Raw genomic sequence first — 11690 nt, 5'->3', positions numbered from 1 at the left:
TCCACGGTCCGGAACCTCCTGAGACGGTCCACGGTCCGGCAGAACCTCCTGAGACGGTCCACGGTCCGGCAGAACCTCCTGAGACGGTCCACAGAACCTCCTGAGACGGTCCACATAACCTCCTGAGACGGTCCACGGTCCGGCAGAACCTCCTGAGACGGTCCACAGTCCGGCAGAACCTCCTGAGACGGTCCACGCTCCGGCAGAACCTCCTGAGACGGTCCATGGTCCGGCAGAACCTCCTGAGACGGTCCACGGTCCGGCAGAACCTCCTGAGACGGTCCACGCTCCGGCAGAACCTCCTGAGACGGTCCATGGTCCGGCAGAACCTCCTGAGACGGTCCACGGTCCGGCAGAACCTCCTGAGACGGTCCACAGTCCCGGAACCACCATCAACGGTCCACAGGTCTGGAACCACCAGCGACGGTCGGCAGTCCAGAACCTCCAGCGACGGTCTGCGGTCCAGAGCCTTCGGGGGGGGGTTCCCAGTCCAGAGCCTCCTGCGAGGGTTCCCAGTCCTGAAACCTTCGGCGACGATCTACGGCCCGGTTCCTCCGGTGACGATCCACGGTCCGGCGCCTCTGGCGACAATCCACAGTCCAGTGCCTCCGGCGATGATCCACGGTCCGGTTCCTCCGGCGACAATCCACGGTCCGGTTCCTCTGGCGACGATCCACGGTCCGGTTCCTCCGGTGACGAGCCACGGTCCGGAGCTTCCGGAGACGATCCCCGCACCAGAGCCGCCATGGAAGTTGATGTATCTGCGAGCGGAGTGGGTACTTCGCCCCGCACCAGAGCTGCCCCCGACGGTAGATGCTCACCCGGACCCTCCTCTATTGAGTGAGGTTTTGCCGTCGGAGTCCGCACCTTTGGGGGGGGGTACTGTCACGCCCTGACCATAGAGAGCTGTTTATTCTCTATGTTTGTTGGGGCGTGACAGTGACTAGTGTGGGTTATCTAGGTGATTAATGATCTATGTTGGCCTGGTATGGTTCCCAATCAGAGGCAGCTGTTTATCGTTGTCTCTGATTGGGGATCATATTTAGACAGCCATTTCCCCATTGTGCTTTGTGGGATCTTGACTATGTATAGTTGGCTGTGAGGACTATTGCAGCTTTACGTTTCATTTTGCATTTATTGTTTTCAATGAGTTTTACTTCAAGGTAAAGAGGATGGAATCATACCAGGCTGCATCTTGGTCCACTCATTATAACGATCGTGGCAAAAGGTAACACTGCTCCCACTGCCAACCTATCTCTACAAACTGCAACGTAACCTTGTAATACAAAATCTAGAGTAGGTTTAAGCCATGTGTCCTGGAGACATATCACATCAGGCTTAGCTGGTAAATCCTCAAGAAACTGTTTATTGTTTCTTTCAACAATGACAAGCCACCAGGGTCTGAAAACTTGGATGAAAAAATTACTGAAGATAATAGTGGACAATATTGCTACCCCTATTTGCCATATCTTCAATCTAAGCCTACTAGAAAGTGTGTGCACTCAGACTTGGAGGGAAGCTAAAGTAATTCCGCTACCAAATTATAGTATAGCCCCCTTTACAGGCTCAAATAGCCAACCAGTCAGTCAGCCTGTTATCAACCCTTAGTAAACTTTTGGAAAAAATTGTGTTGGACCAGATACATGCTATTTTACTGTAAACAAATTGACAACAGACTTTCAGCACGCTTATAAGGACAATTCAACAAGCACATCACTTACACAAATGACTGATGATTGGCGAGACAATTATGATAAAAAGATTGTGGGAGCTGTTTTGTTAGACTTCAGTCCTGCTTTTTACATTATTTTTGGAAAAACGTATGTGTTATGACTTTACGCCCCCTGCTATATTGCAGATAAAGAGTTACCTGTCTAACAGAACACAGGGGGTGCTCTTAAATGGAAGCCTTTCCAAAAAAAACTCCAGGTAGAATCAGGAATTCCCCCAGGCAGCTGTCTAGGCCCCTTACTTTCTTCAATCTTTACTAATGACATGCCACTGACCTTGAGTAAAGCCAGTGTGGCTATGTATGCAGATAACTCAACACTATACACATCAGCTAGTGAAATCACTGCAACACTGAACAAAGAGCTGTAGTTACTTTCTTCAATCACATTCTGAAACTAAGGGGCCTAGACAGCTGCCTGGGGGAATTCCTGATTCTACCTGGAGTTTTTTTGTGGCAAGGAATAAGTTAGTCCAAAACATTTCAGAAACTAATAGCATTGTATTTGGGACAAATCATTCACTAAACCATAAACCTCAACTAAAACTTGTAATAAATAATGTGGTAATTGAGCAAGTTGAGGTTACTAAAGTGCTTGGAGTAACTATTGTTCAGTCGTGTGGTCAGGTGCCACAAAAAGGACCTCTGAAAATTACAACTGGCTCGGAAGAGGGCAGCACGGCTGGCCCTTAAATGTACACAGAGAGGTAACGTTAATCATATGCACATACTGTACATTTGTGGATCAAAGTGGAGGAGAGATTGACTTTATCATTACTTGTTTTTGTTAGAAGTGTTGACAAGCTGAATGTACCGAGGTGTCTGTTCAAACTATTAGCACACAGCTCGGACACCCATGCATACACCACAAGACATGCCACCAGAGGTCAAGAACAGACTATGGGAGGCTCACAGTACTACATAGAGCCATGGCTACATGTAACTCTATTCCACATAAGGTAACTGATGCAAGCAGTGGAATCGGAATTAAAAAAAAACATATATAAAAATACACCTTCTGGAACAGCATGGACTGTGAAGAGACACCCACAGGCACAGACACACATGCAAATGATAAAACACATACTCTACACACATGTACACATGGATGTTGTATTGTAAATAAGTGGTGGTGGAGTGGTGGTCTGAGGGAACACACTGAATGTGCTGGATAAGGTGTTATGGCATGTAATGCAAGTAGTATTTTAAACTGTATTTAACTGTCTTATGTTGCTGGACCCTGGGAAGAGTAGCTGTTGACAGTGTCGCGGTAGGGGATTTTGCTTTAGGACCGTTAAGGTACCCCCGTCGAGAGTGATACAAGTCGCCTCACTCAAGTTCTTATGTCACCCGGCTAACTGTTGACTCACAGATCCGCCGGACTGGCCTGGTTATGTATCCTGCCCTTTTATTCGGAGATTAGCCTTTGTGGTGCCGTTAGGCGTGTTTCGGGATCTTAGATAATATCAATCAGACCTCTTCCCTGTGGTACCTTTACCAGGCATCTTTAGTTCCCAAAGAGTAGACTCTTCAACTCGCCATTGTTCTATAGGATTCCCAAAGACTCTTGTATCTAGACAAACGATTTACGATTTAATGCCTATTTACCCTTTATAGAGTAGGCTCTTCAACTCGCCGTTGCTCTTATAGGGTTCCCAAAGAGTAGACTCTTCAACACGCTGTTGCTCTTATAGGGTTCCCAAAGAGTAGACTCTTCAACCCGCCGTTGCTCTATAGGGTTCCCAATCACTCTAGTATCTAGACAAACGATTTACGATTTAATGCCTAAACCCGTCGGTTAGTACTGCTTGAATATTAATACAGAGTAACTTTGCTTTTTACAATATAAATGAGTTGGCTGTTCAATCCTTTAAATTGTCTTTTGTGTAGAAACTAGACTTGTTCCACTAGAACGGGCGTGTCAGAGGCGTTCTCTCCCCTAGGGTTTTGGGTCTAGTTTCTACTTTTTATTCAATGTTTGCAAGTCACACAGTTTCTTCTTTGTCCTTAATCTATAACATCAACAATCATCAAAACACTTACTACTATTAATGTATTACAACAAGCGGTTAATTACCTTAGCGCAGGTTGACCTGGTTGGTCCCCAAAGAGTATGTTCTTCCACTCACAAATTCTCCAGAGGCTTATCCAATCACTCAGTATCTGTTTCTCCTACTAGAAGTTTGTACTATGATTTACTGATTAGTGAAGAGAACGGTTCTAGACAAAAAAAACTTATAACACCACTGTTGCTATTCATCCACTTCAGTTAGGAGGTGGATTTATTCCACACGAGGAGTGTGGAGGGTAGTTGTCTCAGTATGTCTCGTTCAGAAATCAGAAGTCAAGAGATACAATTGTTCTAGAGTATGAAAGTCAGATATGACCTTTTAGGTTGATGACAGTTGAAGTATCACGAGCTGCTTGAGTTTGAGAGCCTTCTCATGCTGTTTAGCATCACCACCACCAAACTTCCATCACAAAAACTCTTGGCAGACACAACTTCTCCTACTTTACTCTTCAAATCACAAGCCAATGCAATCAGACTTACCGCTGTGACTCCACCATTGTCCTTAAACTTCACCGACACCTTGAACTCCACGTCTCTCCATACAACACTGTGAACCAAACCTCCCTCATCACTACTCTCCCCTGAACAAAAGCTCCTCGGTCTTCCTCTTCTTCATATCTATTTGCCCTACTCTTCCTCCACCTTTTTCCCCTCCACCGCTACACTGCATCCAATCCTCCTCAACCCCTAACCCCTCCTAACTTTCCATCCATCTCTGCTACAGTCAAAGCCCGGTGTTACTCAACCGCGTCAACATTTAAAAAACCTGTGGTTTTCCAATCCGAATCATACACTGTTGATTCACAAACCTGACACCAATGTGATTTGTTGATTGCTTGCTTGCTAATAATCTTGTAGACCAGACACTTCCAGCCATGCACAATTAGGGGAGAAGGGTGCAATTGCAGCCCGCAATTCGGGGCACGCCTGCATTCCGGCATCTGAAGAACCTCTCTTTAAACTTCTATTGGTCGGGCCTCCTGGGTGGCGCAGTGGTTAAGGGCGCTGTACTGCAGCACCAGCTGTGCCACCAGAGACTCTGGGTTTGCGACCGGGAGGTTCGTGGGGCGACGCACAATTGGCCTAGCGTCGTCTGGGTTAGGGAGGGTTTGGCCGGTAGGGATATTGTCACGACTTCTACCGAAGTCGTTGCCTCTCCTTGTTCGGGCGGTGCTCGGTGTTCGACGTCACCGGTCTTCTAGCCATCATTGATCTATTTTTCATTTTCCATTGGTTTTGTCTTGTCTTCCCACACACCTGTTTTCAAACCCATTCATTAACTGTTGTGTATTTAACCCTCTGTTTCCCCTCATGTCTTTGTCAGAGATTGTTTTATTGTCAGTGTTGTTTATTTGTTATATTGGTGCGCGACGGGTCCTCGTACCCATGTTTTTTCATGTCTGTACTATTTAGTGTTATGGAGCATGTTCTGTGGACAGTTATTAAAAGACTCCATTTACACTCTATTTCGACTCTCCTGCGCCTGACTTCCTTGACACCTATACACACGGCGTTGACAGATATCATTGTCTCATCGCGCACCAGCAACTCCTGTGGCGGACCGGGCGCTGTGCACGCCAACCAAGGTTGCCAGGTGCACAGTGTTGCTTCAGTCTACTGTGTACTAGAGTAGCTAGCCGGAGGCGGTGGTGACTGGTAGACCGTGTCCTTCGGCCCCGCCTGTCGGGCACTGTTTTCCCGCAGTTCTGTTAACAGGTGAGAATGGCGCTGGAATGTATAGCGGATGTTTCAATTCAGCTATTTTGTGTATTTTTGTCCACCTTTCTGCCATTGTTTCCTATGACCAAAAATTGTTTTTGGACATCAGAGCATCACTAACCTCGATTTGGATGAAGATTTCTACTTCAATGAGTTGGCGGGACAGGACATACTCTCACCCCGGACCAGGCCTTAATCCCTGACACGTGGAAGAGAAAGAGATGGTGATATAGAAGCCGACGTGGGGGTACCCTGATGAAACTACGGAGGCAAGTAAATAATTTGCCTCCACCCTATTCTATTGGCGAATGTACAATCACAGGAGAACAAACTGAATGAGCTCCTTTTGAGAATGTCCTATCAACGGGACCTGAAGAACCACAATATCCTGAACAAGGACATGGATATTATTCTAGCTGGTTTTTCTATGCATCAGAAAGACTGAACGGCAGCGTCAGGTAAGCTCAAGGGTGGAGGTGTGTGTCTCTTTGGAACAGCTGGTGCGCAATCACTAATATTAAGGAAGTCTTGAGGTTCTGCTCGCTGCGTTAGAGTACCTTATGATAAGTTGTAACCATACTATTTACAAAGAGAGATGTCCTCCATATTTTTGTAGCTGTTTATTTACCATCAAAAAAGATGCTGGCACTAAGATCGCACTCAATGAGCTGTTTAGGACCATAAACAAACAAGACAATGCTCATCCAGAGGCGGCGCTCCTAGTGGCTGGTGAATTTAATGCAGGAAAACTGAAATCCGTCTTACCTCATTTCTACCAGCATGCCATGTGCAACTAGAGGTGAAAAAGCTCTATATCACCTTTTCTCTACACACAGAAATGCATAAAAAGCTCTCCCTCACCCTTCATTTGGCAAATATGACCGTAACTCTATCTTTCTGATTGCTGCTTACAAGCAAAACTCATACATGAAGTACCAGCGGTCAACACGGAAGTGATCAGATGAAGCCAAAGCTACAGGACCGTTTCGCTAGCACAGACTGGAATATGTTCGGGGACTCACTTGATGGCATTGAGGAGTTTACCACATCAGTCACCGACTTATTAATGAGTCCCCTCAGTGACCATACATACATATCCCAACCAGAAGCCATGGATTACGGGCGGCATCAGCGCTGTCGAGCGGGACACTAACCCGGACGCTTTTAAGAAATCCTGCTACGCCCTCCTACGAACCATCAAACAGGCAAAGCATCAATACAGGACTAAGATCGAATTCTACTACACTGGCTCTGACAATCGCCGGACGTGGCAGCGCTGGCAAACTATCACAGATTACAAAGGGAAACCCAGCCTCAAGCTTCCCAGTGACGCATGCCTACCGGATGAGCTAAATGCCTTCTATGCCCGCTTTGAAGGCAAGCAACACTGAACTTACATTTTTTATTTCACCTTTATTTACCAGGTAGGCCAGTTGAGAACAAGTTCTCATTTACAACTGTGATCTGGCCAAGATAAAGCAAAGCAGTGCGACAAATACAACAACACAGAGTTACACATGAACAAACATACAGTCAATAACACAACAGAGAAGAAAAAATAGAAACATCTATGTACAGTGTGTGAAAATGTAAAAGAGTATGGAGGTATGCAAAAAAAAGGCCATATAGGCGAAATAATTACAATTTAGCATTAATACTGGAGTGATAGATGTGCAGATGATGATGTGCAAGTAGAGATACTGGGGTGCAAAAGGGCAAGAGGGTAAGTAATAATATGGGGATGAGGTAGTTGGATGTGCTATTTACAGATTGGCTGTGTACAGGTACAGTGATCGGTAAAAAGCTCTGACAGCTGATGATTAAAGTTAGAGAGGGAGATATGATTCTCCAGCTTCAGTGATTTTTGCAATTCGTTCCAGTCATTGGCAGCAGAGAACTGGAAGGAAAGGCGGCCAAAGTAAATGTTGGCTTTGGGGATGACAAGTGCAATACACCTGCTAGAGCGTGTGCTACGGGTGAGTGTTGCTATGGTGACCAGTGAGCTGAGGTAAGACTAGCAAAGCTAGCTAGCAAAGACTTATAGATGACCTGGAGCCAGTGGGTTTGGCGACGGATATGTAGTGAGGGATAGCCAACGAGAGCATACAGGTAGCAGTGGTGGGTAGTATATGGGGCTTTGGTGACAAAACAGATGTCACTGTGATATACTACATCCAGTTTGCTGAGTAGAGTGTTGGGGGCTATTTTGTAAATTACATCGCCGAAGTAAAGGATCAGTAGGATAGTCAGTTTTACGACTGTATGTTTGGCAGCATGAGTGAAGGATGCTTTGTTGCGAAATAGGAAGCAGATTCTAGATTTAATTTTGGATTGGAGATGCTTAATATGAGTCTGGAAGGAGAATTTACAGTCTAACCAGACACCTAGATATTTGTAGCTGTCCACATATTCTAGGTCAGAACCGTCCAGAGTTGTGATGCTAGTCGGGCGGGAGGGTGCAGGCAGCACTCGGTTGAAGAGCATGCACTTAGTTTTACTAGCATTTAAAAGCAGTTGGAGGCCACGGAATGAGTGTTGTATGGTGTTGATGCTCATTTGGACCATGCATGAGAACACCAGCCATTCCTGACGACTGTGTGACCACGCTCCCTGTAGCCAATGTGAGTAATACAGTTGAAGTTTACATACACCTTAGCCAATTACATTTAAACTCAATTTTTCACAATTCCTGACATTTAATCGTAGTAAACATTTACTGTCTTAGGTCAGTTAGGGTCACCACTTTATTTTAAGAATGTGAAATAATACTAGTAGAGAGTGATTTTATTTAAGCTTTTATTTCTTTCATCACATAGGTCAGAAGTTTACATACACTCAATTAGTATTTGGTAGCATTGCCTTTAAATTAGTTAACTTGGGTCAAACGTTTCGGGTAGTCTTCCTTTTGGCACATTCCTCCTGACAGAGCTGGTGTAACTGAGTCAGGTTTGTAGGCCTCATTGCTCGCACACTCTGTTTCAGTTCTGCCCACACATTTTCTATAGGATTGAGGTCAGGGATTTGTGATGGCCACTCCAATACCTTGACTTTGTTGTCCTTAAGCCATTTTGCCACAACTTTGGAAGTATGCTTGGGGTCCTTGTCCATTTGGAAGACCCATTTGCGACCAAGCTTTAACTTCCTGACTGATGTCTTGGGATGTTGCTTCAATATATCCACATAATTTTCCTGCCTCATGATGCCATCTCTTTTCTGAAGTGCACCAGTCCCTCCTGCAGCAAAGCACCCCCACAACAAGATGCTGTCACCCCCGTGGTTCACGGTTGGGATGGTGTTCTTCAGCTTGCAAGCGTCCCCCTTTTTCATCCAAACATAACAATGGTAATTTTGGCCTAACAGTTCTATTTTTGTTTCATCAGACCAGAGAACATTTCTCCAAAAAGTACGATCTTTGTCCGCATGTGCAGTTACAAACCGTAGTCTGGCTTTTTTATGTCGGTTTTGGAGCAGTGGCTTCTTCCTTGCTGAGCGGCCTTTCAGGTTATGTCGATATTGGACTTGTTTTACTGTGGATATAGATAATTTTGTACCTGTTTCCTCCAGCATCTTCACAAGGTCATTTGCTGTTGTCCTGGGATTGATTTGCACTTTTCGCACCAAAGTACGTTCATCTCTAGGAGACAGAACGCATCTCCTTCCTGAGCGGTATGACGGCTGCGTGGTCCCAAGCTTCCAAAGCCATGACATCATTTTATAGAATTTTCCAAGTTTTTTAAAGGCACAGTCAACTTAGTGAATGTCAACTTCTGACCCACTGGAATTGTGATACAGTGAATTATAAGTGAAATAATCCTGTTGGAAAAATGTACTGGTCATGCACAAAGTAGATGTCCTAACCGACTTCCCAAATCTATAGTTTGTTAACACGAAATGTGTGCAGTGGTTGAAAAACGAGTTTTAAGTGTATGTATGACGACTTCAACTCTACCTTTAAACAGGTTAACATTCACAAGGCCGCAAGGCCAGACGGATTACCAGGACAGGTACTTAGAGTATGCGCCGACCAGCTTGCAAGCTTCCAAACCACCATAGATCCACAGATGACACAATCTCTATTGCACTCTAAGCGGCCTTTCCCACTTGGACAAAAGGAACACGACTTCAAAACCATTATTAAGTTTGCAGATGACACGGCGGTGGTAGGCCTGATCATCGATTACGATGAGACAGCCTATAGGGATGCGGTCAGAGACCTGGTGGTGCGGCGCCAGGACAACAACCTCTCCCTCAACGTCAGCAAGACAAAGGAGCTGATCGTGCACTATAGGACAAGGCTGTAGTGGAGCGGGTTGATAGCTTCAAGTTCCTCAGTGCCCACATCACTAAGGATCTATCATAGTCCTAAAACAGCAACACAGTCATGGAGAGGGCACGAAAATGCCTCTTCCCCCTCACGAGACTGAAAAGATTTGGCCTGGGCCCTCAGATCCTCAAAGATCTACATCCGATTGAGAGTATGTTGACTGCTGCATCACTGCTTGGTATGGCAAGAGCTTGCCATGCGACCGCAAGTCTCTACAGACGGTAGTGCGAACGAGCTCCCTGCCTACCAGGACCTCTATACCCGGTGGTGTTTGAGGAAGGCCCTAAAAATTGTCAAAGACTCCTGTCACCCAAGTCATAGACTGTTCTCTCTGCTATCGCATGGCAAGCGGTACTGATGCACCAAGTCTGGAACCAACAGGACCTTGAATAGATTCTGCCCCTCAAGCCATAAGACTGATAAATAGTTAGTCCGGGTAGCTATGTGTTTAACTATTTAACTAAACACAGCAAAAAAAGAAACATCTCTTTTTCAGGACCCCGTCTTTCAAAAATAATGTGTACAATTCCAAAGAACTTTACAGATCTTCATTGTAAAGGGTTTAAACACTGTATCCCATGTTTGTTCAATGAACCATAGACAATTAATGAACATGCACCTGTGGAATGGTCGTAAAGACACTAACAGCTTACAGACGGTAGGCATTTAAGGTCACAGTTATGAAAACTTAGGACACTAAAGAGGCCTTTCTACTAACTCAAAAGAAAGATGCCCAGTGTTCCTGCTCATCTGTGTGAACGTGCCTTAGGCATGCTGCAAGGAGGCATGAGAACTGCAGATGTGACCAGGGCAATAAATTGCAATGTCCATTCTGTGAGATGCCTAAGACAGGGCTACAGGGAGTTGGGACATACAGCTGATCGTCCTCGCAGTGGCAGACCACGTGTAACACCTGCACAGGATCGGTACATCCGAACATCACACCTGCGGGATAGGTACAGGATGGCAACAACAACTTCCCGAGTTACACCATGAATGCACAATCCCTCCATCAGTGCACAGACTGTCCACAATAGTCTGAGAGAGGCTGGACTGAGGGCTTGTAGGCCTGTTGTAAGGCAGGTCCTCACCGGACATCACCGGCAACAACGTTGCCTGTGGGCACAAACCCACCGTCGCTGGATCAGACAGGACTGGCAAAAAGTGCTCTTCACTGACGAGTCGTGGTTTTGTCTCACCAGGGTGATGGTCGGATTCGCGTTTATCGTCGAAGGAATGAACGTTACACCGAGGCCTGTACCGAGGCCTGTACGGGATCGATTTGGAGGTGGAGGGTCCGTCATGGTCTGGGGCGGTGTGTCACAGCATCATCGGATTGAGCTTGTTGTCATTGCAGGCAATCTCAACACTGTGCGTTACAGGGAAGACATCATCCTCCCTCATGTGGTACACTTCCTGCAGGCTCATCCTGACATGACCCTCCAGCATGACAATGCCACCAGCCATACTGCTTGTTATATGCGTGATTTCCTGCAAGACAGGAATGTCAGTTTTCTGCCATAGCCAGCGAAGAGCCCGGATCTCAATCCCATTGAGCCCATCTGGGACCTGTTGGATCGGAGGGTGAGGGCTAGGGCCATTCCCCCCAGAAATGTCCGGGAACTTGCAGGTGCCTTGTTGGAAGAGTGGGGTAACATCTCGCAGAAAGAACTGACAAATCTGGTGCAATCCACGAGGAGTACTCAATGTAGCTGGTGGCCGCACTGACTATTACTTTTCATTTTGACCCCCCCCCCCCCCTTTGTTCAGGGACACAGTATTCAATTTCTGTTAGTCACATGTCTGTGGAACTTGTTCAGTTTGTCTCAGTTGTTGAATCTTATGTT

Source organism: Oncorhynchus mykiss, chromosome Y (genome assembly GCF_013265735.2).
Source record: "Oncorhynchus mykiss isolate Arlee chromosome Y, USDA_OmykA_1.1, whole genome shotgun sequence".
Classification (NCBI taxonomy): Eukaryota; Metazoa; Chordata; class Actinopteri; order Salmoniformes; family Salmonidae; genus Oncorhynchus; species Oncorhynchus mykiss.
This window is presented reverse-complemented; position numbering follows the sequence as displayed.